Raw genomic sequence first — 27406 nt, 5'->3', positions numbered from 1 at the left:
TGTATCACTACTGTTCCTGCCTGTACCCTAAAACCTTTACCCATGCCAGTACCTCGTGACTGTGCTACATCTTATGTCCTACTGCCATCTTATGTCCTACTGCCTATACCATTTACCTCTAGTGCTGCGTTGTACCATAAAACCTCTAACCTTACTCTACTTCTCGCAATACACTACCACCTGCCCACTACTTATACCCTAGTACCTGTGCCCCCATCTATCCACTAGTGTATTCACCCCGCTTCTATGCTTCTACCTTGCTGTGCCTTTGCCCTAGCACCTCTATCCCTACATTTAACCCTAGAACCTCTACTCATATGCTTTTACCTCTACTGTCTACATCATCTATACCCATACTCCATCTTTACCCAGGTACATCTACCCCCTCAAAATATCATAGTACCCCTCCCTATTCCCAAGCACCTCTACACCTTCCTGTAGCCTGGTAAATCTACTGCCCCAAAAACCAGGCCTTTCTAGCGTCAAAGGTGGTTTTCACAATTTAATAATTATTTTGAAACAACCATGTTGTTCCTGCTTACATTTCACATGCTTTACTTAATCTTGCATTACCTATAAGTGCTTACTTTCGCAAGGAATTTACTACTTATTTTTTTTACGCAGCATATCTCTATTGCAGTCACAGCTGCTCCCACATATTGGTAGTGGGGGGCAGAAAACGCAAAAATAAAAAAGTGCCTGCCCACCACCTGCCTCCTCTCTTCCTGGCATATGTTGGAGCAGAAAGCAGGGTAGGCTCCCCTATGCCAAGCACAACCCTGCAAATGCAACGTTGTGATTGGGAACCACTCAGACTCCCCTGAGCCAATTTGCAGCGTTGTGATTGTCTGAGCGCGGCTGTTTGGCGCTCAGATGGGGAATGGAAGCCTGGGCATGTTCTCCACCCAGGCTGTAATGCAGCCTACATGGATAACATGCGAAGTGCGCATGAATGTTAGGAGGGTACCACCACTCCTTACCCCCGCACAGCCTAGCCCAAACCCACAAAACTGCCCCAGCACAAAAAATAAAATTATAACACCTCATTATTATAATTTTATTTTTCCATTTTAGCCGTGTTTCAAGACAGTGGGCGAAGCTCCTTCGCCTTATCGGAGGAGCCACAACTGCATCATCTCCCAGTAATTCCAGGTTCTCCAGTGCCACAGTCATACAAATGGCAATAGCACTATGTAAATCCAATCACTCCACTGCAAATAAAAAGACACAAGTAAAAACATTGTAATTTTCAAGCACCAAAAGCTCTAACTTTCACAAATACAAGACCTATTGCATTGCAAATGCTTGTTTAAATATCTAAAAGGGGGAGGGGGTCTCTTTAAGCTGCCAGAACCAAGACCTGTATCCCACCACGCCCTAGACGTCACAATTCATAAAATTTAATACAGCACTATTGGCTCCTTGCAGTGACTGTCCCACTTCTCATGGCCCATGTAATACGTTATTGGGTTCGTAATTTTCATCTCCGAACAGGTCATAGGGTGTCTTGGCCTGCCCATTAAAGACCCAAACCCCGCCTTCCGCCCGTTTTCTGATTGGAACATCCGTGGCGGTGCCTCACCCTTTGCCGGAACTCCTCCTCGCCCTGGAGCGAATTGGCTATTGGGCAGTTTGCTTGCCAATTCGCTTATGCCGTAGTGTCACTGGACAATCTCAAAGGAAGTAGGCGGAACCTCCACCGACGCCGCGTTGTCGCAAAGCAGGGCGGGCGGATTCCGTCGGGAAGGGGAAAAAAGAGCGGAGAAGGAAAACGGCAAGAGAGACGGTAAAGAGAACTAATAAGCGCCGCTTAACGCGCAGAGCTCCTACAGAACAGACCGGCGCGCGCCACAGAAACGATCTCTTAGCTTAGAGGGAGCGGTCGAGACCGCCTTAGTCTTGGGTATCCCTCCGCCGCGATGCGAGGTCGAAAAGACGGCTGTTTTTTGGTGTTGTTTTTCTATTGATGTGCGGCGTATTTAGTGAGAAACCAACACCCTCCCTCTCTTTCAAGAGTGGACTTTAAAACAAAAAGCGTTGTGTGAACTGGTTCTTCGGTGTCGAGCGCGTGCCCCGCCGCCAATGTCCGCGTTGACGGCGCGCCCCAAGCAGGCGCGCGCACGAGACCTCTCCGATTGGTCGGAAGGGAGCGCGCGGACGCCCTGACGCTTTTCTGCTACTCTGAAGCGCCAGACAGTGGCCCGAACGTCCGCCGCTGCCAGGCTCGCTCGTGATTGGGCGTAGTGGGGCTGCGCGTGGCCCGCCAGGGCGCGACCGCCCTGAACGAGACAACTGCCACCCCCTCCCCCGCCATTTTGACGTTGACTTTTTCAGCACTTACCGCACCTTGTGTTTTCTTGGTTTAAAGTTCTGGCTGTCGTACGATCCTATTGTTTTTCACTCTTTTATACAAATGACGTGAATTGCGATACGCCGTGGCATCATTGCTACCTTTGTGACCCTTCTTAATGCATCGTGTAATGACGACTGGGGAGTATTTTTTTTATTCTGATATACGTTGGCGCGTTACCTCCCTTTGGAATATTTTCTGTATATCCAGGCGGTTGAATGAGATTTGTGCAGACTAATGCTTACGATAGATATAAAGCGAACGTTTGCGTCGATTTCGGGTTGTTCTTAATTGCTCAGCAACTGCTCAAATAGGATGCCCGTGTCAGGTATACATTGTAACTGCCATTGACAAGGCCAGTGGGTCTGGCGTTGGGTGCCCTTTGTCAGTTTGTGTGTGTGGGGGGTGGGAGGGCTTTTACTGTTGGGCACTCCTTTTATTTGGGTGGAAAAAGGGAAGATACAAATATGTTTTGGGTCTGGAAAGCACGCATTGATATTTGATTCCTGGGGACATATTTCAGGTAATGAGGCACAAACTGTAGAGTTAAGTTTTTTTTATTTACTAACCAAGATGATTTCAACCTCCTCCGTGCACAGCTCCCATCCAATCCCACCTTCTTGGAATCTAGAATCACCTACCATTCTAAATTCTACTGTTAAAGAGATACTAAGCATAACACATCCTCCTTTCTGCCATAACAAAATAACACAGGTTAAACCACAACTAAAAATACACACATTAAAAACCATACGCACTTCTAATTAAACTTTAACAATATCCATGTAACATCACACTTCTAGACTTTAAAAAAGCTAAAGTGTGAGCTCTGAATGAGGGCAGAGGAATATTCTTAAATAAAATCTTACAATCTCTTGGGAGGCACCACCTCTCTGCCAAACCTTTACCTCAGTTATTCCCCTCCTCATTTCCAACATCCGCATTCTCATTTCCACTTCCTCTTTCACTCACCCTCTAACTCCTGGCACTTTCCACCCATTTGAAATCCTTTGCCTTCTCGCTTCCTCCAATGTCTCTGCTTCTGGGTAGTTACTCATGCCACGTCTTTACATTGCTCAAAAGAGCAGATCTACAGAAGATCTTTTACACACGTACGGTGTTGAAAACCTACTGCACCTGTTTTTAACCTTCCTGCGTTCTTTCGCTTTAACCATCTGTCCCATATTAATGTCTGCATTCCTTGTGTTTTTCTGATAACACTGCATTTGTATTGCTTCCCTTTGATTCTTGACTTTGCTTGTCCTGGTGCTCCCCCCCCACACGCCTGGACTCACCCATCCAAACTTAATTATCTTTTTCAAAGGCACTCCTCTCCTCATTAAGGCAAAAGGACTGTATCCTGTTACTTAACGGGGTGTAATGCAATATGGCTACATCATTGTAACTTCACACTACCAGTTAATTTGACTACTTTTGGTCAATTGTATCACACCGTTAATCACACAACCCTCTCAATACTTCAGTTTCCTTCAGAGTGATACACCGATGTATTTTTGTGCATTATCCAGTTCCTCTTCAAAAACTCATAACTAAACTTAATCTGCGGTCCATTGTTGCTAGTAAGACGCTTAGGCAATCCCTCTTTCAAGATCATCATTTCCAAAAATTAATGGTGCTAGTCATAACTCATTCCTCACATTGCACCCACCTACAAATACAATCATTGACAAAGCCAATAGGTCTCACCTATGCAGGGGCTATTAGCTTTGCCAATGTGTTTTAGCCATGTTAAATTCCAGCATGGCTAAAAGTTAGTGTCACAGAGTGGAATAGCGGAGAGTAGTTGTGGAGTGCAGTGGCATATTGGAGTGGCATAGAGTGCAGTGGTGTACAATGAAGCATTGTATATTAGTGTTGCAAGAGTGTGGAGTGCAGTACTGAGAGTAGTGTATTAGTATGTAGTGCAGAGAAGAATGGCGTAGAGTGCATTTGTGTATAGTGCAGTAATGTGGAGTGGTGTAGATTAGATTGTTTCAGGGTAAAGTGCGGTAGATTAGAGGAGAGTGCAGTGGATTGGTGTTAAGTGCTACAGCGTAAAATGCATTGGCGTAGACCAGGGTTCTCTAATGTCAGTCCTGGAGGGCTTGATCCATGCCGGAAGTTTAGCATATCCACATTTAGATAAATGTAGTTATCTTGAAAATCTGGTACGGATCCAGCCCTGACATTGGAGAACCCTGGGGTAGAGTTTATTGGCGTAAAGTGCAGTGTTGCAGAGTGGCATAGAGTGAAGTTACAGGTATACTGTAGAGGTGTAGATTGGAGGGTTGCTGAGTAGAGTACAGTGGCACAGAGTAGAATGCAGTGGAGTATGTATGGTCTAGTAGCACACTGCATTACAGACAACACATTTTTTATTGAAACAACCGTTACATTTGCACAGGCATACCGTTTTAATAATAAAACTATACAACGCACAATCGCTAATGTGTGGAAATTAAGACATCACCTAGTGTAATGATTTGTTTAGATCATATTAAAGTATGTTTCCTATTTACTTCAGAATTAACAAAAAATGTTTCATTTGTACTTTTCCAGACTCTGATATATTCTGAAATACTAGCACATTTAATTTAAATGTTGTTGTGTGCCTGAAAAAACCCTTTCTTACCCCCATTGTCAAGCAAGATTGTGACATAAATCCTCCCACTTTGAAGTTAGAGAAGGAAATGTAAATCCCAAGCCAAGTTCCCTCGGAAGACAGAGCCTAATATTTAAGCTCTGTCTTTGAATTCACTGCAAATGCGAGAAGATAAGAACAAGAATTACAGGCCTGTTGACGGGATGGAGCACTTTTGGAAGAGTACAGGGGGAGTTGGTGTGAAAATACTTTTCTCTTTGCAAGGGACAAACTCGCCCTGGACAGCCTAAAACAGCCATCAAATAGCTAGAACACGAGCTAAAAACCACAAAGCCAATGTTAAGCAATAAGTGAAATGCATTCCCAGGGAAGCTTTCGGAATGTCCCAAAGATGTCTTTTGCAAACCAGACAGCTGTGCTGTCTGCTAGGCTTCGACCTAATGATCCATCACCACCATAATATACTTAACACTTCATTTCCTTCTTGTATTTGGCCCCATAACATCCACACCAATTTATTCTTGTGCTAGATAATGGACACAAAGCTGGTTTAAATGTCACATGACTCTTATCTGACCTTTGACAAGCCAAACAATCCCTCACTTTCCTTTCCATTGATTTATCTATTACCGGCCACCAATAAGTATCCTTCACCCTCCTCCAACAATGGCCTTCATGCTAGAAGTCCAAAATACGTCCTCTCCTTCAGAAGGATTCGCCTTTCGCACACTGTCATGCTCCACCCTTAATTGTTTTTTTTATTTGTTTTTATTTTACGGAGTTTTATATAGCGCAAACTTGACCTGAAGGTATCGGGTATCAGCGCTTTACATAGCACCGGTTGTGTTACATGAGGACACATTCATTTTTTTTGTTAGGCACTGGGAGATTAAAGTGATTTTCCCAGAATCGCAGGATGTTCAGCGTCATTGCTGAGTCTCAAACCTAGTTCCCCAGATTGGAGGTGTACCACCCTAGCCGGTAGGCCAACTCCTCTCCCCTTGTTGTCGAACTTTATTAATTTGAAAGGTTTTATATAGCGCGAACATGACCCAAATTCCACTATTGTGTGAAGTTCATTTCTTGCACACATATACATACCAAAATGTTACTATTTTAAAGTTATGGCGCTGTTAAGCGATTGAAACAATGCGTAGGCTGAATAAACGGATGTGGAAAGGATCTGCTGTACTTAACCAGATGTCTCGCTCTTTAACTGTATTTACCCCTTTTAAAAATACATTATGCCTCGTATTACTAAAATCCCATACCACCTCCATTTTTAACCCACTGACTTTATATCTGCATTAGCTTGTCAAGGCACATTTACTTAAGCCCCCTGGTCCGGAAAGGCTTCAAATTCAACAGTTCCTATTCCAACAAAATTGCTTTCAGAAGTGCCTTGCTTTTTTCTTGAATGCAAATGTTCTTCATTAGAACTCCGGTAACCTGCAGTTGCTCGCCAGGGAGTTAACTGTCTACTGCTGCAGGTGTTAAAAGTACACTTTACTTCTCATTTCAGAATCTTTTATTGAAAGCAATGAGGAAGCTAATTAATGACTCATAGGAATGTGTGCTTGATATAGGTTTCCAGAGCACTTAACATTTCTGTGACAGAACACAATCACTAATTTTGTTACTTTAGTCCAGTCTTTTTAGAGGGATAGTCATTTCAGTTTTACAGCTTTGATTCCACCATCAAGATGGCTTGAGGTGTGCCACAGCTTTGTGACGAATACAGAATATTTTTACTCTATTTGTTCATTAGAAGACTGTGCAGCAAAACACTGGGGTATCATGACAGGATGCTTCTGCGGTTGGCAGTACATGTTCTACTCTGTATGTCAAACTTAATTCCCTCACAGAAATGTGTTCTCATTTTAGCTTCTGTAGAAGCTTTCGTAACACCTGAGAAAATCATGAGAGAAGTTTTCTCTCAAACATGGTTCATCAAATCCCAGCAGAGGGCCAGAATGTTTCACAGGGTAAAATCGCCTACAGATTTACAAGAATTCCTAAAATGATTGAAACACCACCCGAAAATTAATTATTTTCTGACTAAAATCTATTGTCACCCTTTAATGTGTGCTCCTTTTTGTGACCCTCAAAAGATGTCATTTACTGCAATGCATTTCGATAAAGACTATATCCCAGAGTCTTGTAAAGGCTGTCACAACACTTTGTCAATGTTATGGCCAGCTAAACGAGGGGAGAGGAGTATATTTGGGGCACCTTATATGAAGGGGGGGGGGGCGCTCAGGGTGAGCTCACCCTGCCCCTTTATATATTTTAAAATTCATGAGTTCTGTAATGGATGCCACAATATACTGTTAATCAGTGGCCAGCCAGTAGGATTGCCTGGTCCCCTTTTGACTTGGACATTAAGACCACATCTAGGCACCAGTGGCCTATATATTAACTTTTTAACCCCCATAATGCCAAACTTGAGCCAGTCTTAAAATACTAACTTGTCAAACTGCTGAAGATTAACATCGAATCACAAAAAAAACACATGCCGCATAAAGTTATAACTTGTTGCCAAATTTGGTTCACCCATTTTTTTCCGTATCGGAGAGTAAAGTTACATTTGGGAATTAACTTGAGATATGTTACTTTAGCACTGCACCCCTTTGGACAGACCAGCTCAAAACATTCCATGAAGGAGCCATGGTTTGAGTGTGGTTTCCTTTTTGTCAAACGTTTACACATTTGTCCAACAGCTCCAAAGTTATTAGCTAAACAAAAATGCTTTTCCTTTAGGAACTCTGGTCTAATTATAACGATACAGTGGCAACCACCGTTGTACAATATATTATATTTATATTTTACTGTTGTAATTTTTTTAAATAAAAAAGAAACACAGGAGAGCCCTCGTTGAGTAGCCTACAACTGTCAGGAGGACCCAGGTGAAGGATTGTTTGCTCCATCAAGAGACTTGCTCATTGCTTCTAGTCACCTGGTGCAGGGTCTACAAACCCTGCAACAAGATGTACCCATTTAAGTTTTTCAAACAAACGATGGGTTGGTTTACTTTACATACTATAAAAGCTTTGTAAGTCATATTTTTGTAATTTATTAGAGTGGATCCAATATTGATCTCCTTGGAACAGGATTTAGACATAAATATAATTGCTCTTGTGCATCATTTAACTTTAAGAATTGTGGTTAAACAATCTCCCTCCGATCAAAATACTGCCAGTGTGATCTTTCAATCTCCAGTGAAAGGAGGATAGAAAACTATCAGCAGTAGTTTGCAGACTTAGCAGTTTGGGTGTCATTCATATACATATTATTTAATGGGCTGTGTCTGTTTATACCTGCTTGGCGTGGGTGGTGTTCTGTTCATTTATTTGATTCCCTTTACAGCAATTTATAAGTTATTTTTGTCCCTTTATTTATTTTGCCCCAGCATGCCTGCTGCTCGCCCGTTCTCAGACAGATATGCTGTAAACAAGTGCTCAAGAAGGATACATTGTGTAATGGCCATGAGCCGTGATATTATATTAAGTGGCTGCTCACTGCCATGATGATGTACAGTGGCTTAAGTGGCTGTTGCTACTTGTACAGTCGTTGCTCACTAAAAATAGATTTACTGTTGGATGCCTGCTGCATCTGTAATGTCATTAGAGGTGGTTAACTGCTTGTTTCAAAGAGTGCCATATCTTGCTGTTCACTTGGTTGGTATCACGTGACGTTTGTGCTTTTAAGCAAAATCTAGGCTGTGGGAGATGTAGAAGTATAAAGAAGGTGTTTCAATATAGATCAGTCACAGTCTAGTCCTCAATAATGTAAATTGTCAAAGTGACATCTGTGGTCAAAAGCTACAAGGAGGAACTTATTTTCAGTGGAAAAACTTAGAGGGTCGAGGAGGCATATTTCAAACTGAGGCAGCAGTCCTGTTCCAGGTAAGCCGTGCAACATAGTGGCAAAATTATGTGTATGTTGAGTGCTAGCGATGAGACATAGAGGAGTTGCATTATGACTTTATGTAATTAGGTGTGTGCAGGCGGGAGAATGTAGGCTTGAGAGAAAAAAGTAAATGGGCGTTAAGTGCTTTGCAGAGAGGACTTGGGTTTCGGTATTGTGTTGAGCATTGCAAGTCTATTCAGTTTTCGGTGACAGAACAGCGATTTGAGGTAGGATGAAAATTACTTTAAATGGTTTGAAAAGCTTTGTAGCCCTGGTTATTTTTTGGCATGCCCACTGTATTCACCCAGTGAACTTATCATGATGTTAGTCTGGTTGGGGGGTGTCTTCCTCCTCCTCCCTTTTTTTTTTTTTTTTTTTTTTTTTTGTCCTTCTTAGTCTACTGGGTGGGGAATACACAAAATATGCCCCATTTCTGAATGAGTTACTATTGCCCTGTACCTGATTGAGTTGAAAGTTGGTAATGGTAGTGTCATCTTTGTCCGGTCCCTTTTACTTGCATCACTTTTGAAGAATTGCCTACCAGACTTTCCTCATTAATGCAGGTTCTTTTCTGCTCTTGTGAGTGTGACCTGTGTTGGTGGCATGTGTATATTGTATTCTTGGGTACAAATGTTCACACTTGTACTCTAAAAACGTCTATTTGGCTACCGTGTGCATATGTGCACATCATTGTGGGTCCGGTTAGGCTGTCTTTGTCCAGGGTGTATATGGCTGCCTGTATTTCATGTTGTAAAAGACCCATTCTGTGAATGTGGTTCTATTTTGGTCACAGTACGTTTTCTCCATCTCTGGTGAAAGTTACTCGCTGTCATCTATAAAGTGGGACTTCCATTGAGCTCTGTTTGAGGGCACCTCACATCATACGACTGCTCACTCCAGTCTTACTCTCTACATTCCTATGGGAAGTTGCAAAAGAGGACACAAAAGGCTATGTACTTATCTTAGATTGACCCAAAGTACTTGACATTTGAAGCCGTACGTTTGGGGTTTGCTTGGGCTTCCTGTCTGGACCCGCCAAGTGGAATAAATGATAGTTCTCTAGGATTATTAGTTGTAGATGAGCTGGATGCTGTAAGAGTTTACCCACGTGTGTTGTGTAAACATCATCACAAGCTGAACCGTCTCTAGTTGTTGCTGCTCTTCTGGCTAAGGATCGGCCTGGATACATGGAATACCACAATGCTGTGACTTTAGGAATATGTGGAGAATGACTGAACACGGAGTGGTGATGCTGCTGACCACTAGAGGATCTGCACAAAGAATGCAGGACCACAGAACACCCCCTGGGAGATATACTCACTCACACTCTTGAGCTTTTCCACAGTCTTCTGTGGTGAGACTGCACTCTCTCCTTGGTCGCCTTCACCAACTCCTCCTGCGATCCTAAATCTTCTCACTCAGCCCACACCCCAGTCCCACAACGGTGTGAAGTCTGGTCTTATTTGCTGGATGTCTTTATTTTGGAACTGTTTGACCCATTTCTCTAGGTATTATGCTTCCAGGGATGATTTTTTTTTTTCAAGTGTGAATTGGTGAAGCTTTGTGGTCATGTGGGTGCCCCAACTGACTGGCAGAACATTTAAAAGGAGACCGGGGTATATAAAATAAGGAAGCAACAATGAGTTAAATAATTCCTCTTCTAATTAATTGGGGAGAGGATGTAGCCTTATGGTTAGAGCGGTCGACCTTGAAGCTGGGGCACCGGGTTAGTCTCGGCAACAACGGTCAGCATCCTGTGATTTTGGACAAATCACTTGATCATCCCGTGCCTAACAAACATGAATGTGTCCATCTGTAACGAAACAGGTGCTCATGTAAAGCGCTCTGATACCCCGATTTCTCTGGTCTAGTTCGCACTATATAAAACTCTATAAATAAATAAAAGAACATGTTAAAACTTTTTCTACATTTGATTGTAAATTACACAAAATATTTCAATATCTAAGTATTTGTTTGGTGTAAACGTAAAAAACAATTTTTATAAATAAATACTCTGATTTGCAGAGCGCAGCTAATCACATGTAATGGTATCCAGTTGCTGTCCAAAAGCACGAGAAGATTAAGTGATTTGGCCAGAATCACAGGATGTTGAGCCAACACCGAGACTCAAACTTGGATCCCAAGCTCCAAAGTTGGCAATTCTGGTTGTTTTGAGGTGAAAGACCTACAAATTGCTTAGACTGGGTGTCCCAGGCTTTCAACACTGACTCAGTGGTGGGCCCCTGGTTCCACTAACGATTCAGTGATGGTCCACAGTAGTCAAAGGTTAAAAACTGCTGACTTAGTTTATCAAACGCCTTCAAGTGAGGCCATTTGTCAGATTTTGGTTTAGCTTTACAACTGGAATGCTTAGGCACATCCGGAGTGGGCCCAGGCGACTTCCACTTGAACAGTGGAAGGTGTTCCACATATCTCTTAAATTGCACCGTGAGTCCAGTTGTCAGACTTTGGTTTAGCTTTACCACTGGATATCTGTTAAATTGCACCGTGAGTCCATTTGTCAGACTTTGGTTTAGCTTTACCACTGGATATCTGTTAAATTGCAACGTGATGGGTTTAAGTGCAACTGTTAAGGTGGGGTTTACAGACTGTTGCACCAAGTTATCAATGGCCTCCACAGGCTGTTTCCCCTATATAGTATTAGTCTTCAGTGTAGGGCTGATACTCTTCTGAGCAAAAGCCATCCAACTTCTCCATTATAAGTGGTCTGTAAGGGTATCGACGCACAACCCAAAACAATACATAGGAGCAATTGGGCTAGTACCTTGCTCAGAGAGGTGAATCACACTCCTCTGGTTAGTCTGTAACCTGAATTATGCTGCCCCACCAGTCAAGCCAGTGGGACATATTTGGAAGGGGTGTAAACCCGGTCAGAGTGTAAGGCAGTCTTGCAGCGTGACCGTAATGCCGTGGGGGAAAGATTGTATTATGCGGCCGTGGGCCTGTGGTGATCATAACATCTATCTGCGCTCATTTTAAACTAGCGGGAACAGTGCTTTCACGATCATAGAACGCATATGCAATGCAATTGGTCTTGCATTTCTGAAAGTTAGAGCTGTTGGTAAATTAGTTTTTTATTTTTTTATTTTATTTTTTTTACTAGTCTAGAGGACAAAATGAGGAATTGCCACTGGGAAGAGAGGACAGTTGCAGCACTGCCTAGAGGACTTAAAATGAGGAATTACCACTGGGACTACAGAAGCAGCTGCAGCATTGTCTAGAGGACTTAAAGGGAAGAATTACCGATGAGACCAGGGAAGCAAGTAGAATCACTGCCTAGAGGACCTAGAATGAGGAATCGCCGACGTGACCAGAGAAGCAGCTAGCAGCACTGCCTAGAGGACTTAGAATGAGGAATTACCTATGGGGCCAGAGAAGCAGCTACCAGCACTGCCTAGAGGTATAAGAATGAGGAATTACTTCTGTGACTAGAGGCACAGCTGCAGCACTGCCTAGAGGACTTAGAATGAGGAATTAACTATGGGGCCAGAGAAGCAGCTAGCAGCACTGTTTAGAGGACTTGGAATGTCCCGATCCTTTTAGGGGACCTTTGCCTACCTCATAGGCGCAAATACCAGTGTTTTTGTAACCGTATACAGAAGGAATATAGAATGTAGCTCTTTCTGAGTCCTGTGCAAAATTCGTCAAGCCTGCACATAAATAAGAGTGCACAAACTAGAAGCAAAAAAGACTCATTCACTCTATTACTAAGTAAACTTACTAAAATCTTACATCTGGAATAAGGGTATTGCATGTACGTTAAACCCAAAAATAAAGAAACATTGCGAAAACAAAAATGGAGTCTGCAAGGAAAAAGAACATGACGCAAACAGCGGCCACGTTTATCAAAATGTGAAGAGTTAAAAAATGTTTGTCATCGGCAAATAGAGTTTGAATTAGTGCCTGAAAGTTGTTTTAAATATACCAGAAAGGGGGGATTTGATCTACAAAACGTGCACGCTATACAATGTGTTAGTCAAAACTGTGGCATTAGCGTATGATATATAGCTCATAGGGTTATGTAACTAAAAATGCTGCAGCCTGCACAAAAATAAAATTGTGCGCAATCAAAGTTAAAAAGCCTTCAAAGAAAGGATCAGCGTAATAGACCAATACTCCATAACCCGAGCAAGCTTTTACGAACGACGCACATTTAAACAAATCGCCAGCAAGGGGTGGAATTAAAGCCCACATACCGAACACAATACGCCTCGCAGAGCAGCACATGTGCTGCCCAAGTTCAACCTAACCGTGGAGGACCACGAGTGAGAGCGCTTCTCTCATTGCGCGCGGTGCTAAACGAGGGAAACACTGTACATAAATGAATCTGCGAATAAATACAACTTGAATAGCTGAAAATAATGCCTTGATTGAGCATAAAGACGCAAAGTATAGGCAGGACACAGAGTGAAAAACACGTGAGACTTAACTGATGGCTGCAATTTCTGGAAAGTGTAGTATGCATATTTAACTTTTTGATTAACTGCTGTCATTTTACAGTAAAGAGAAGCATAATCTAAGGGTCCGGACATAGAAGTTTGTAGCAAAATATGTACTTAAATAAAGGGTTGGATAATTTAATTTGCTAAGAAAGAACCTAATGCGTGCAACTTTTAAAACCAGAGCTTGGACCAATAACACTGTATCAACAACACTGTATTAGCCTGGCATTCTACTCTTCTTATTTCAAAGTGGTTAGGATTGGCAGCAGGACCAGAAAAGGCTACAATTAAAGAATGTTTTTGCCTTAAATGTTTAGGAGGTCTGCATGTTTGTGTGACGTGCTCCTTACCAAAATGTCACTGACTGCATCGCCTAGTTGTGGGTTTTGCCTGTTCAGTAGAATGCAGGCCTCTGCTCGGTGATACCTCTTTATAGGCCTTGCATAAATAGTGCGGTTGTGAAAGACCATTTGTGTGCTTCCCTTTCATTGCTTATCACTCTTTCAATGTCTCGCCTTCCTCTTGTGTTGGTCCCTCCCTTGGAACATAGCCTCTTTACCGTCCCTTTGATTGCACTCTTTCACCGATCACTTTTGGGAAATACTTTTTTCGATTAAGCGCTACCAAGAGGGTGCATGTTTTCCAGCTCCCTCCCATGTGTACTCTTCCCATCCCCTGCCAAATACCTGCCCACCTGCTTCATGTTACTCTGTCCTTAGTGTGCTGCTCACTGTTGTGTTTTCCCCCAAGCTAACTGAACCCACCCATGTTGCTTTCCCTTGTGTGCTGAACACAAACAACAAACCTCCCCCTATTCAATCATTAATTGGTGATACATTCAAAGATGATTGAAAACATCATTGTCTCACACAAAAATATTTTCATTTTGGTTTATTTTATCAAAAATAGTTTTAAGGAAAAGTTATATTTATGTATATTCAATTTAAACAATTCCTAGAATTTCTATACATAAATATCACAAAAGCAGCCCCATCAGAACAAAGTGTACAATAGATGCACAAATAACAGCCTCAAAATACAGACACAACATGCATACCAACAATACTTAAATGAAAAAGGAAAAAATACATCGAATGTACAATACTGACAGAAATCACAATTAAAATATTTTCACAAATATCAAGCTAAAGATGGCAGATAAGAACCGTCTTTTCAAAATTGTCAAACTGTAAATAGCTGACAAAAAGCGCAGACGCGCGTTTCGGAGTGGACCTAAAGCCCAACAGTATCTTAGTCAGGGCGCAGGAGGTAGAGATCATCTGGTGGTCAAAAGTCCCATCCAAAGTTTCTTTCTATATGTATATATACATGTAGTGTAGTCAGGGGGCACCTTAATGACACAATTTATGACCGCATATATATATATATATAATCTGTGGACAATAATGAAGAACAAAGCATATATAAGTATAAAAAACAATACCAAATATATCTTGGAGCTTACAAAACCAGATACAACACCCGAATCGTGGAGTCAGAAAGAGTGACCAGTCAGATAGCCAAGTAGAATATATAGACAAGATGTGAATAACAGGCTAAAATACCCCAGTGAAGATAATGAGATATAGCGGACCAACATATCAAAATATTCTTCTGTGGTCTTGAAGACCTAATAAAGAAGCATGAGATGACATTAGGGTGGGTTACTTAATCAATATATATTTTTTGGCGTGCCGACAAAACCCACAAATAAATCGCGGTCCATTCGGTATGGAGGCATCTCGAACAGAGTATTTTGTTCAGGCTGGAAACAAGCGTGACCCAAAATAACGATAAATATCTACTGAAAGCCAGGCTACATTCTAAAGGAGATAATTTCTAGGTTTACACTATATCCCGTCAAGACTATCGCATACCTGGTGAGTCCTTGCAAGAATCCGACGCGTGGGTTCCAAACATCCGTCGGGAAATCCATAGTCAGTGCCGCGCATGCGTACATAAATACCAAACTAGATAGGGCACACCTGTTATGCGTATTCACACGTCTACATGGAATGCTAGTCAGCATATCTACAGGCGCCATGTTGGAAGTATAAATAAATATATTGGCGTGAAAAATTGTTCAAAAACAAATAATTCGAGGTGTAAATAACAATCGTCTAGAGTACATACATATCCAGTCACTTGGTGGCACAAAGATCAGAATATCGGTAAATCATTTAATATTACCCGGTAAGAGGGCTGTCTGACGTGAGCTTAGAAATAGAAAGCAGACCACCTTGGGAGGAACAGCGATCTAAATAATGAGGACCAAACGGGACTCCAAAACATGTATAAATACATGATACTCGGCAGAGTAAAACATAGGCGAATTCGAAAAACGCCTATATGATGGGGTCGTTTGTTTTAAGAAAAATATTTTATTTATACATCTATGTATTCCCTTGTTGGTCAAAAGAAACTCTCAGTTAAGTAGAACAGACAGAGAAAAATATCGAAAAAAATATATAGTGATAAAATAGGCTAGTATAGAGCATTCTCTATCATGGATCAGACTGATCCAAATGGTGATTAATACCAATATACATCATATGAATCAAACTACATTGTCTGGAAAGATAGATGGAAGGTGAACAGACAATAGATGTCATTATAATAGGGCATTCTGCCAAGGGCAGTATTCATTGAGTCCTGTAATCAAGGTCTGAAGTGTATATCCAAAACACTTCTCTTTTACCCCTTAGGCCATTGATGTTATTGTCTATGGGGTTGTGCACTTTTTCTAAAATGATCCAACTAAGGTTAGTATCAGGATGTTGTTTCTCCTGCCAGTGTTCTACGAGAGGAGCCCCTCTTTGTTTATTTTTAATCGCTGATTTGTGCTCGCTCAGGCGGATTCTGAATTCTCCACCAGTTTCACCTACGTACCCTTTATTACAGGGGCCCAAGATTAAATAAATAACATTGGCAGATCTGCAGTTCGTCATTTCTCTAAGATGGAATTTTTTCTTGTCCCATAGAAGTTCCGTTGAAACAAAAGCTGTGCTGCAAGCGTGGCAGTTACCACATTTGTGGTTGCCTTTAACCGGTGAGCTACCCGAAAGGATTTCTTATTGAGTTGTTTAGCATCCTCCATTTTAGTCTTAACCAAGATGTTGCGTACATTTCTATTTCTGCGAAACACAAACATAGCTTTTGGGCAGTGGGTTTGATTGTTGTCCAGAGTTTAATATATGCCATTGAGAACATATCGCTTGGCGTAGTTTGTTATTCAAAGTAGAATGCCGTGTCATGCAAATGAATTTATTGCTTTCATTAGTATGTTTCTCTTGAAAGAGGGCATCCCTATTATAATATTTCGCCCTCTTGTAGGCATCCCTCACAAGCCTGTGAGGGTATCCTCGGTTGATCAGTTTGTTCCTCCGCATCAAAGTTTATGTTGGTGCAGTTTCTCCGCAGCCTTAAGAATTGGCTGAATGGAATGCTACGCTTGTGTGCTGCCCACTCTCTGCTTTGTTTCAACGTTCTTCTCTCTGCCATGTGCTTCTCCGTCAGGCCATTCCCCCCCCCAAATCCCCCCTCCCCCCCGGCTCTCTCCTCTGGTACCCTTTTGCAGCTTTTAGCTGTTTGTTGGCGAAATACTTTTTCTGGACAACACCAGTACTTTGAGTGAGCTTTAGGTCATCTGTCCCCTCGCATACAAATTGCTTTCTTGTCCGTGTCTTTTGCCTGCTTCTGATTTCATGGCTTTTCATCCTCTTGTATTTGGCCCGCCCCCATAGCATAACTTATTTACCATCTATTTGAATAGATGACTTCATTCCACTGCTTACATTCTCAGCGCTGCTTTTTTTTCTCTTTTGCTTTTAGCAGTGAATGGGACTGCATGTGTATTCTTGCCCTCCCACCCTCCTGTGTGTTGCATCTTCTTTCCTCGCGCTCTCCATGTTACTTCCCACGCCCCACTTCGTCCATTCCCCCGTCTGTCCATGACCCAGCATACAAGTGTAGAGGTTGCTGACAAAACCTCTGGGGTGGGGAAGTGTTTTGGCTATTGCCCCTTTGTCCAGAAGTGACTGCACTTCCTGATCCACTAACACGGCGTCTGACGAGGTAAAGACGATAAGACAAGGGTGCACTGGTCGTGAGGGATTCCTGTAAAATTCTATTTGAAACCCCTGGACGGTCTGAAGGACCCAGGCGTCTGTGATAAAAGTCCAAGCCTGGAAAAAATGCCCCAGACGGCCCTTTACTTTTATTAGGGAAGAAGATATGACACTCACAGGTTGAGTTGGAGGTGCCTCCTCCACGGCCACCTCTGTGCTTGTCCCGTCTCCCTCTGGTGGGGTAAAAGTTGCCGAACCTGGCCTGATCTTGGTATTGGCCTTAGTGGAAGTGTAGTTATTGGGGCGGCCGGACAAGCGGCCCCTTCCTCGGCCGGCCCCCTGAAAAAACGTGGGTGAAATACCTTCTTGATAGAGGACTGTGCCTTGTCCAGCGATGTAAAGGTATTCACGAACCTGCCGAGCTCCTTAAAGAAGGGCTTTTCAAAAAGTCCCCCCTGGGCCTCCAGGCTGGCCCTGGAATCAGCCAGATCACTTAGCTTGGGGTCCACTTTTAATAAGTAGAGATCTACATCAATCTGTGGATAGAGCACAGTTGCCAAGGAACACCACGGCACGTTGTGCCCAAGAAGACAAAGTCTCAGGTGAGGTGAGGGACCTGGAGGACTTTGCTTCCTCCGCATGTCCGGGATTTTTGTGATAGGCCCCAGGGTGTCCAAGAGCTTATCCTGGCATGCCCGCCCAGACCTGTCTATCCCTTTTTTGGGATCCCTAACGAACTTCTGGAGGAAGATAGCCAAGCGCGGGTCAATATCTGACGTAGCTGCCACCTTACCTTCCACGGATGGGTGGGGACACCCCGCCCTGAGCCAGTTTTGGACCTCCTTCTCCAGGGGTCTCCGGATGCGGCTCGCCACATACTGTGCAACTTTATCGGAAGGAGCCCAATCCGAAGAAATCGGTTGAAGGATATCATCCGGGTCAAGCATATCTGCACAAAGGCACTGGTCAGCGGGAACGGGTGGCTGGTGGGAAGGGAGCCATGGGCGAGAGAGTCCTGCGTCGTCATCTGTATCCCTATTGTCCCAGTCAGCAGGGTCGGGGGGGGGGGGGGCTGTAGGAGCAGTACTGTCCAAGAATGCCTGTTTCAGGCACACAAGTGTTGGGGGTCTAGTCCCGCCTCGCGGGTGCGCGTTGCCTGGGGTAGGAGGGTGTCCGGGGGAGGTGGTGGGCAGGGGATTGGGGTGCCTGGCACAGCCCGAGCCATCTTGTCGCACGCCTGCGCAATTTGGCAGGAGAGACTGTCTTCCAGGGGTTCCGTGGCTTCTGAAACTGCCCTATGGATTGATGCGTCCACTGCATCATAGAAGTCGTCGTCCCATTGTACGGCAGTGAGGGGGTCCTCCCCAAGGTCCTCAGTGTATTGCTCCATGCCGCAGGTAAGTACCCCTGAGTCTGCAGGCGTAGGTGAACAAGTTAGGGCATACGTGTACACTAATGGCAGGTTGTTATATTTAGGGGTAAGTATAACCTTGGTATTCTGCAGTCCCAGGCCGGGTAGGCCTGAATGAGGATGGCTGAGTGTCAACCAATGGGGTGGTACAAGGCACCTAATTGGGCTCACTTCGGGAACCTGCAGCCCCGTGGTCTAAGGACAGGAGAACTGGGAGGGGTCCCACCCACACAGGGTTAAAAGTACTGACTCCTCGTATGACCGGTGCGGAGCATCAATATCAGGGGGCTACAGACCTCTGCAGCATCTAAAGCAGCGAGGCACAAATACTGCTCATGCAGTGTACAGACCCGTAACAGCTGGCTCCACTTTCCAGTTCAGCCAAGGCTCCCCAACGGCGTCCGCTCCGATTCTTGGGAAGGCGCAGAGCGCACTGTGGGGTGAATACGCAACATGCGCACCCCCTGCAGGTGGGAGGACTGCACCGCCGAGTCTGAAATCACTTCAGAAAAACGGCCGCATAGGAGCAGAGATGCTCCCGCGGTCAGACGGTTTGACCCGAGTAGCGGGCGCCTGTACAAAGTTGAAATTATGCCTCAAGTCAGGAAAAACAATATGACGGGAAACTATAAACGTGGCATAAAACGTTAATAAATCGCAAAATGGAAAGGCAACAACCTTTTCACAACTCGTTCACAGAGGCATATACAGGTAGAAGCAAATAAAGAAACCACATAAATTCAAGGAACATTAAGGCCACAACTCAGAAGAAAATAGAGAGGGCACTTATCTTGGTTGCAATCAGCGAAGAAAGAGGAGGAATAGCTATGGATGAAGAACCATAAACAGGATGGGCTGCCCGGATTGGTGGAGCTGCAGTGGACACTCTTGATCCTGGACTCTATGATGTTGCCTGTTGTCACATTTCCAAGGGTTCATGGGAATAGTAGTTTGTTCTGTTTGCTTTAAAATGGCTGCTGTTAATAAAAGTGGAGAAAGTAGAGCATAATCCTTGCCTCGGTCCTGACAGATTTGAGGCCGTGGCACTTTCGAGCCAATGATGTATCGCAATTTGGTCAGAATCCGGTCTAGACGATAGAACAGGGAGGGTATGGAGGAGAAGTTTAATTCCCTCATATCCAATTTGGCCCAGTGCTTGTTGGCGGTTTGTCGGGTGACCAGTTTGCCAGCGGAGGAGGCACTGTAATGTGAAAAGGAACTGCAAAATGGTCGGTCCAACAAAGGGGGACCGGAAGATCAGCAGAGTTAAGTGGAAGATTGGAAAAAACAGAATCCAAAAGATGGCCTGCGATGTGGGTGGCTGTAGAGTTCAAGAGAGAAATATTGAGAGATCTCCTGTCCTCTATAAAGGCTCCCAAAAAGTTATTTTTGGGATCCTCAAGGTGTAAATTAAAATCACCGAGTAGTGAAATTTGCTGCCTGTAAAGTGAGAGGCGCCTGATTGTCAGCTAGGTTTGTGCACCAGGCAATTGACGGGCCTGGAGGGCGGTAAATGAGGGCCTCAGAGAGTGTACATTTCGGTGAAATAGAAAGCGAGAAATGGAGCGCCTCACAGTTGGGGATTTGATTATCTTTAATACTGCATCTATAGTCCTTTTTATTAAATAATGGCGAAGCCACCGCCTACTCTGTGAGGTCTTTTAATCTCCATAAGGGCAAAGTTGGCAGGGAGGGCCGAGATTGTCTGATGAGGAACCCTCATGAAGCCATGTTTCAGTTATGAAAATGTCTGGGTCGCTATCACAAATAAAGTTAAAAAAGTGAAACTGATTTTTAGGAAGGGAGCGACAATGTTGAAGCACTTAAGCCGTTTGAAAGGGGGGGTTGAGTTACGTCCTACGCTATAAGCTGGGGGGCGGCTACCTGATCAGAACAGGCTGGAGGGGCTTGCTGGCTTTCAAGCTGACCACATGCACATGGTACTGGGTAATCCACTGGGGAGGAAGTCTGACACCGTGCATTAGCCATGGGCCTTAAGTTGTGGAGAGCCAGTGAGGAATAAACTAAGGGACCTGGGAAGGAAAGATCAGGGTCTCTGGCACCTGGCCCGACCGGACGCGTGCAGATGTGCTTGCCCTCGGTGCGCCCGCAGCGCGTCTGCCTGAGCATGTGTTATGTAGCCTATCATAAAAACAAATGGAGGGGCGCACAATCAGCACTAACGCCTTGGCGGATCGGAGCTGGAGGCAGGAAAAGAGTAGCCGGTAAGGAAATTAAATAATAATTAAAACATCACTCAACAGTGCAGCATAAAGGTCGTTAAAAGTGCACAACCAAATTTTTTAAAAATTAGAGCCTGTGGAGCGTAATCTCGGTAGCAGCAAGGTTAACGAGAACCTAGATAAGGCGAGGCGCAAACAGACTCTGCACCTTTTGGGGACCTACATGTATGATTACCTCTCGAAGGGAAAGCTTCAAGCCGAAACATTTGTGGACCCATATCGAGCAAGTATTTCGTTGCAGTTTGAACAGCACCACAGAGGGCTACTCCTGTCACCGAAGTCCACCAGTTATGTTTGAAATATTTCGGAGGAACATCAGTCTCCTAGAGGAAAACCCCCCAAAGAGTGTTATAGACCATAACCCAAAGTCCTTTCTACAGAGTTTGAGTTAGTCTTCCTCTAGGGTTTTGGTCTAGATTCCTTGGTATTGGGGATATCTGTTGCATTCTGTAAAATCTATTACTGGGAGGTTGCTATCTCCCAGAGGTCTTCAGGAGAACTGTATCTCGAGTGTGTAGCTGTTTTGTACACCCAAACACTTCTTTTGATTATTGCTCTTTCAGGGGTAGAACATTTGTTTGCGGCTGATTATTCCCACAGTAGAAAGGATATTTGCATCCAGCTAAACAATTTCTGTAATGTCAAAAGAAATGGTATCATTTAAATGTATACTTTCAAAATCTGCCGTTGAAGATGGCCGCGACCTAGGGAGGCTCCGGGGTCCGCGAAACCTCCAAGTCAATCCGCACAGTTATCTGGCGGCTCCTGTGCCCACAAAGTAAAGCCAGCGGCGGCAGAAGTCCCAGGGACTCCATCCATCCCGGTTTGAGCTCGGCTGGGCGGAGCGGACGACTTCGGCAGAGCGGGCGAGTGCAGGGATCTACTCCCGGCGTGGCGAGCCGGGGACTAAATTTCCAACGCGGCTGGCTGCGGAGCCTTGCAGTGGCAGCTGGCGAGGGGCGCGAGGCGCAGCAGACCTCGGCCCGACGAGAAAGGCTCCCCAAGCCTAAATAACACTGGTGGCAGACCTCTTTCCCCTGTCAGGACCGGAGCAGTGGGGGCATCGGAGCAGCGATGACATCCAACGGGCGGCTCCCCCGTGGTGGTGCTGCGACTCCGCTGGAGCGGGGGCGAAGGGGGCTGCCGTGACCCATCGGGGTGGCAGAGGCGGCTACAGGGGCGTTCCGACGGTCTCGCAGATCCACCATAGCGTGTTGGGAGTGACGCCCCAATAACTGAGGCGAGACTGCCTCGGTGATAAGAGCTATTATAACACAATAGCCATTATAGCAACAGAGACTGCCTCAGTAAACAGTACACTGGCCTGGTCGGGCGAACAGCAGCGGGGGGGGGGAGCGGCCGTAGTGGACCACGTGAACTGTGTGAATCCTAAGGGGGCCCCGAATACTGGATTGTAAAGGAGACTGGGGTGAGAAACCCGACGGGCCGCTTTGGCTGCAATAAGCCCGCTGGCAGGCGGCGGTGATTACCACCCCCTACCTTCAACGCTTAATGGATGCCTAATTAATGACTTATCTGGAGGTCTGAAGAAATGATCTTGGACACAAAACCTACCCGCTGGGGGCACTCGTGTCTTCCAACCGCCTGCTATACATGAACTGGCTGAGAGGGAACTGGGGCCGCTATTGGTGAAAGGGGAACGGAGGGTTTCTACGGACGTTTGCTCTCACCCCGCAAGTTATGGTAAAGGGGACGGGTATTAAGCGCTCTGCAATGTTGGGGTGGCGGGTAGTTATATGTCCGTCAAGCAGGGAGGCAGGGAGGAGGGATGGGGTTGTTCTTACACTGTTTAGTGTTTTTGGTTGTTGTTGTTCTAAGGGCACAGATCTTAACCAGGTCAGCAAGTATTGGTTTCAAGAAGCACTCCCGATACACATCCTTGACTACATGTTTTAACTATGACAGGAATGATGAGTCAGGACTTACCGCAACCTAACCCACCAACATCCCCTCTGTCCCCGGCTACCCCACTGTCACTAATTGCATGGAATGTCCGTGGACTAGGAGACTAGATTAAGAGAGGTCTAGTTCTCCAGTATCTAAAACGGTGTGCACCTGCGATAGCCCTCATACAGGAAATACACCTAACTGGTTCGGCCTGTAAAGCGATGGACCGATGGGGTTTTAAAATGATTGTACACTCAGATTTTTTCTCCGGATCGCGGGGTGTAGGTATCTTGGTGGGAGGGGAGGTCCCTTAATGTGGTGTCGGTATATATTCCCCCAGCGCTCCACGCAGTAGCCCTCCCGGCATTCAGTAGGTTTATACTCAACCTCCCAGAGGGGGAAATGATTATAGGGGGGGATTTTAAAGCGGCAATTAATGGGACTATTGATCGTCATCCCCCTAAACCTCAGACAACTGGAATATCCCGCATCAAGGGTTTTCTAGAGGCCCTTGGTCTCATGGACGCATGGAGGTGTCGTCATCCCACAGCACGCCAGTTTACTTATCAGTCGGGAGTACATAATAGCCTCTTGAGGATAGAATATTTTCTGACATCAGCGGACAGCCTACAGAATGTGGCCGACGTAGAGATTAGACCTAGGGGAATCTCAGACCACTCCCCAGTGTTACTGACGTACACATGTCATCACAAGGTTAGAAGACGAATCTACCCTATCTATGCCAATTACTTGCACAACCCCAAGATCCTCAAAGACCTCCGCACTGCAACACACTGCTACTTTGTAGAAAATGCAACATCGGTCACATCAGCAGCCACCCTGTGGGAGGCCTACAAAACGGTTATGCGGGGGCAAGCCATTGCATCTATAGTGGGTCACAAACGCGATGCACAACAAGAGTTGCTTAACATAGTCGAGATTGCACCAGACTGGGGACCAACATGCACAAAATCCGACATCGGAGTCGTCCCACTCGCTGCGTGTCCTGCAGCAAGAATACAGGGAACGCCTACAAGCAATTGCGAAAGCTAGGCTAAAGGCAACACAACACAAATTATATGAAATAGGGGATAAAGTGGGTAAACTCCTGGCCTGGCTCGACAAAAAAGAGAGAGCCCGGAGTTGGATAGCGCAGATAAAAACCCAAGAGGGACTACTGGTGTCTGACCCTAAAGAAATAGTACATAGTCTGGCCGAATATTTCACCCAGGTTTACAAGTCCTCGTCTGCCACTACGGAGGACGAGGCGCTGGAGTACCTTAAAGACCTACACATGCCCAGATTAACACCCTAGGCAATCCAACAGTTTGAGGCTGATCTTACTGCGGAAGAGCTGCAGTTAGCAATCGGGTCCCTGCGCTCTGGGAGGGCGGTTGGACCCAACGGCATTCCCATCGAATACTATAAAAAGATGGCAAATACACTCTCGCCCCACTTAATGAATATGTATCTCGAGGGTTTGGAGGTGGGTGAACTCCCGAAAGACCAACAAACGGCCAACATAGTGGCGTTTCCCAAACCGGGAAAACCGCCCGAAGAATGCACCTCATATCGACCAATATTGCTGATTATTGCGGAGGCGAAAATTCTCGCTAAACTCCTGGCGACAAGATTGACCCCACACTTGGCAACCCTAATACACCCGGATCAGTCAGGATTTATGCCAGGTCGCAACACGGCTCTTATTCTGAGGCGCCTCCAAGGAGTGATGGCCCGTATACCGTATATACACGAACCGGCGGTCATTCTTTCGCTAGATGCCCGTATGGCGTTTGATATGGTGGAGTGGCCCTTTCTTTTCGCGGTCCTTAAGCACCTAGGCTTTGGCCCCAAATATTGTGCGTGGGTGTTCCTGTTGTACTCAAAACCCGTAGCCAGGGCTCGAAAAATTTGAAAAATGGTACTAGTCCTGCAGGACTAGTACCTTGAAAAATCTCCTCGCCCTAACAGTGACCTACTTGACCTCCGTCTCTGAAAGCGGAGCAAAAGTGACAAGATAACAAGATTTAAAGGCATTTTTATTGCTCATTTGCTTTGTGAGCAATAAAAAGGCCTTTGAATCTTGTTATCTTGTCACATTTGCTCCGTTTTCAAAGACTGAGGACAAAAATTAGTATGTTTTCCTACTCGCCAGAAAGGGCGAGTAGGACCTAAAAATAGCTCGACCTCATAAAATTTACCTCGCAAATGCGAGCGGTCGAGTGGATTTGTCGAGCCCTGCCGTAGCACATGTTACGGTAAATGGTCACATGTCGGAGGACTTCTCGCTGGGACAGGGTACCCGCCAGGGCTGTCCCCTGTCCCCACTGTTGTTCGCCCTGGTGCTTGAACCATTAGCAGCGCTGATTAGATGGGAGCCGACCATCCGGGGACTCAAGTGGGCAGCGGGCAGCGGGATGGGAGGACCGTATCTCCTTATATGCGGATGACATCTTGTTATACCTGGCCACCCCCAGACATTCCATCTTAGTGTTACTAAATGTTATAGAGATTTATGTGCGAGTATCGGGCTATACTCTTAACTGGGCCAAATCGGTCCTATTCGTACTTGTAGGCCTGCCACCGCGGCTCCCTAAGGATTGCGATCTTGGTCACAGAGGAGGGCTTCAAATACTCAGTTATCTGTGACGCCAAGGCCCGATTAATTCTTCGCCAGGAACCTTATACCCCCCTTGGAACGTTTAAAACAGGATATAACACACTGGCACACTTTACCTTTAACACTGCTTGGAAAAGCAGCGCTTTTTAAAATGATGGCGCTCCCGCGGTTTCTTTATGCCCTAGAAAATACTCCGCTACCGGTACCACTGCGCTATTTTAAAGCCATAGCGGCTGCGGTCTCTAATTTACTGTGGGGGAATAAACCAGCGCGGATTGCGATGGAAAAATTGGTTAAAGGCTGGTACGATCGGGGTATAACACTTCCAAACATACAATTATACTATTGGGCAGCACAGTTAAAAATAATTAATCAATGGATCCACGCCCCACAAGCAGACCCAGCGTTCCGAGCGCACAGATATGGGCTGGGGGATGGTGGCGTCATGGCGGCCCTGTACAATCAAAAGAGAATTTACCCCCTAATTGGACCAACAGCAAATACAGTACAAATATGGTATGCGGCACAAAAAAAACTGGGGTGGCAGGACGTTCTCACCCAACTCACTCCACTTTGGGACGCGCGACGGTTGGGGAGACTTAAATATAGTAAGGGATTCAGCAGTTGGGACGCAATCGGCATCTCCACAGTGGGGGACCTGTGGATTAAGGGTGGGGTGATCCCGTTCGAACGACTGCAGGAACAATACGAACTGGCACCCACTGAAAATTTTCGGTACCTGCAGATTAAACATGCACTACAGGAGGCTATACCACCAGATACCACGCTGCCGGAGGCTTCTCCCCTGGAGGATAGGATACTGACTGATTATATGCCACAGAGGGCCACCTCATTTACATACTGTAAACTAATTAACCTGCCGGACCCTACACAGATATTAAAAGACAATTGGTCCTCAGACCTTGGCGATCTCGACGAGACGGACTGGCAGATGGCGCTCTCGTCACCGCGGGAAGTTGCGATACCCTCGAGGTTGATTAATACAATTAAAGATACTTCACCGCACGTACTATACTAGTCACCCTGCACAAAATAGGAATGGCAGCTCATCCATATTGCTTGCGGGAATGTGGGGAGGAGGGTACGTTTTTTCACACTATATGGCAGTGCCCGAGAATCATGCCGTACTGGGTAGCAGTGTTAAGAACTCTTATCGCAGGCAGAGGGGGTGTCATTGGTACCGGAACCAAAAAGCTGTTTGCTGAATATATGGGAACCAATGACTAGAATCATCAGGCGCAGGACTGGGCGACCTTGGGGATAATGTTCGCTAAGCGTAATATTGCTAGACTGGGGCTCCAGCCACTCGCCAAAGCTTTGGGACTGGTGTAATGATATGGATGCAGCGATGGTGGCAGAAAAAGCTGCGTACATGGGGAAAAGTTTGGGGAGCCTGGAATAAATACAGAGGCCATATCTGTGAGCCACCTGCACTCACAGGAGAAGAGGATCTTGAATGAGGATGGGGAGGGGGGATGTGAGACTCTCTGGATTTGTAATTCTGTCTAAACATGTACTGCTGGTGGCGTTGGTATGTGTAATATGGAGGGAGGCTGGGACAACCAACGATAATTTACGGTTATGTCTTGTGAGATGTTATTATGCCCTAAATTTAATAAAAATATTTTTTTTTAAATAAAAAATCTGCCTCTTACGGAATTTTGAAAATTGCCTTCAGAAAAATGTTGCTCTTTGTCACTTGGATTAGCGCACAGTTGGAGCATTCTGAATTGCAGTCTGTGGATTGCTTCTACAAAACATCCAAGAAGAACCATTTATTTAAGTAGGTTGCCACATAATTTGCCATGCATC

General features: G+C 45.1%; 1 protein-coding gene across 1 annotated transcript in view; it reads left to right on the top strand.

Moving 5' to 3' along the window:
* The first annotated feature begins 1649 nt into the window (after positions 1 to 1649).
* The window catches only part of LOC146797071 (transforming protein RhoA-like), a 126796-nt gene continuing 101039 nt past the window's right edge, over positions 1650 to 27406 (top strand). The window contains exon 1 of the mRNA XM_085629687.1: positions 1650 to 1786. The gene's annotated coding sequence lies outside the window, so the exon portion shown is untranslated. The remainder of the gene's footprint in view (positions 1787 to 27406) is intronic.

Source organism: Triturus cristatus, chromosome 10 (genome assembly GCF_964204655.1).
Source record: "Triturus cristatus chromosome 10, aTriCri1.1, whole genome shotgun sequence".
NCBI lineage: Eukaryota > Metazoa > Chordata > Amphibia > Caudata > Salamandridae > Triturus > Triturus cristatus.
This window is presented reverse-complemented; position numbering and strand designations above follow the sequence as displayed.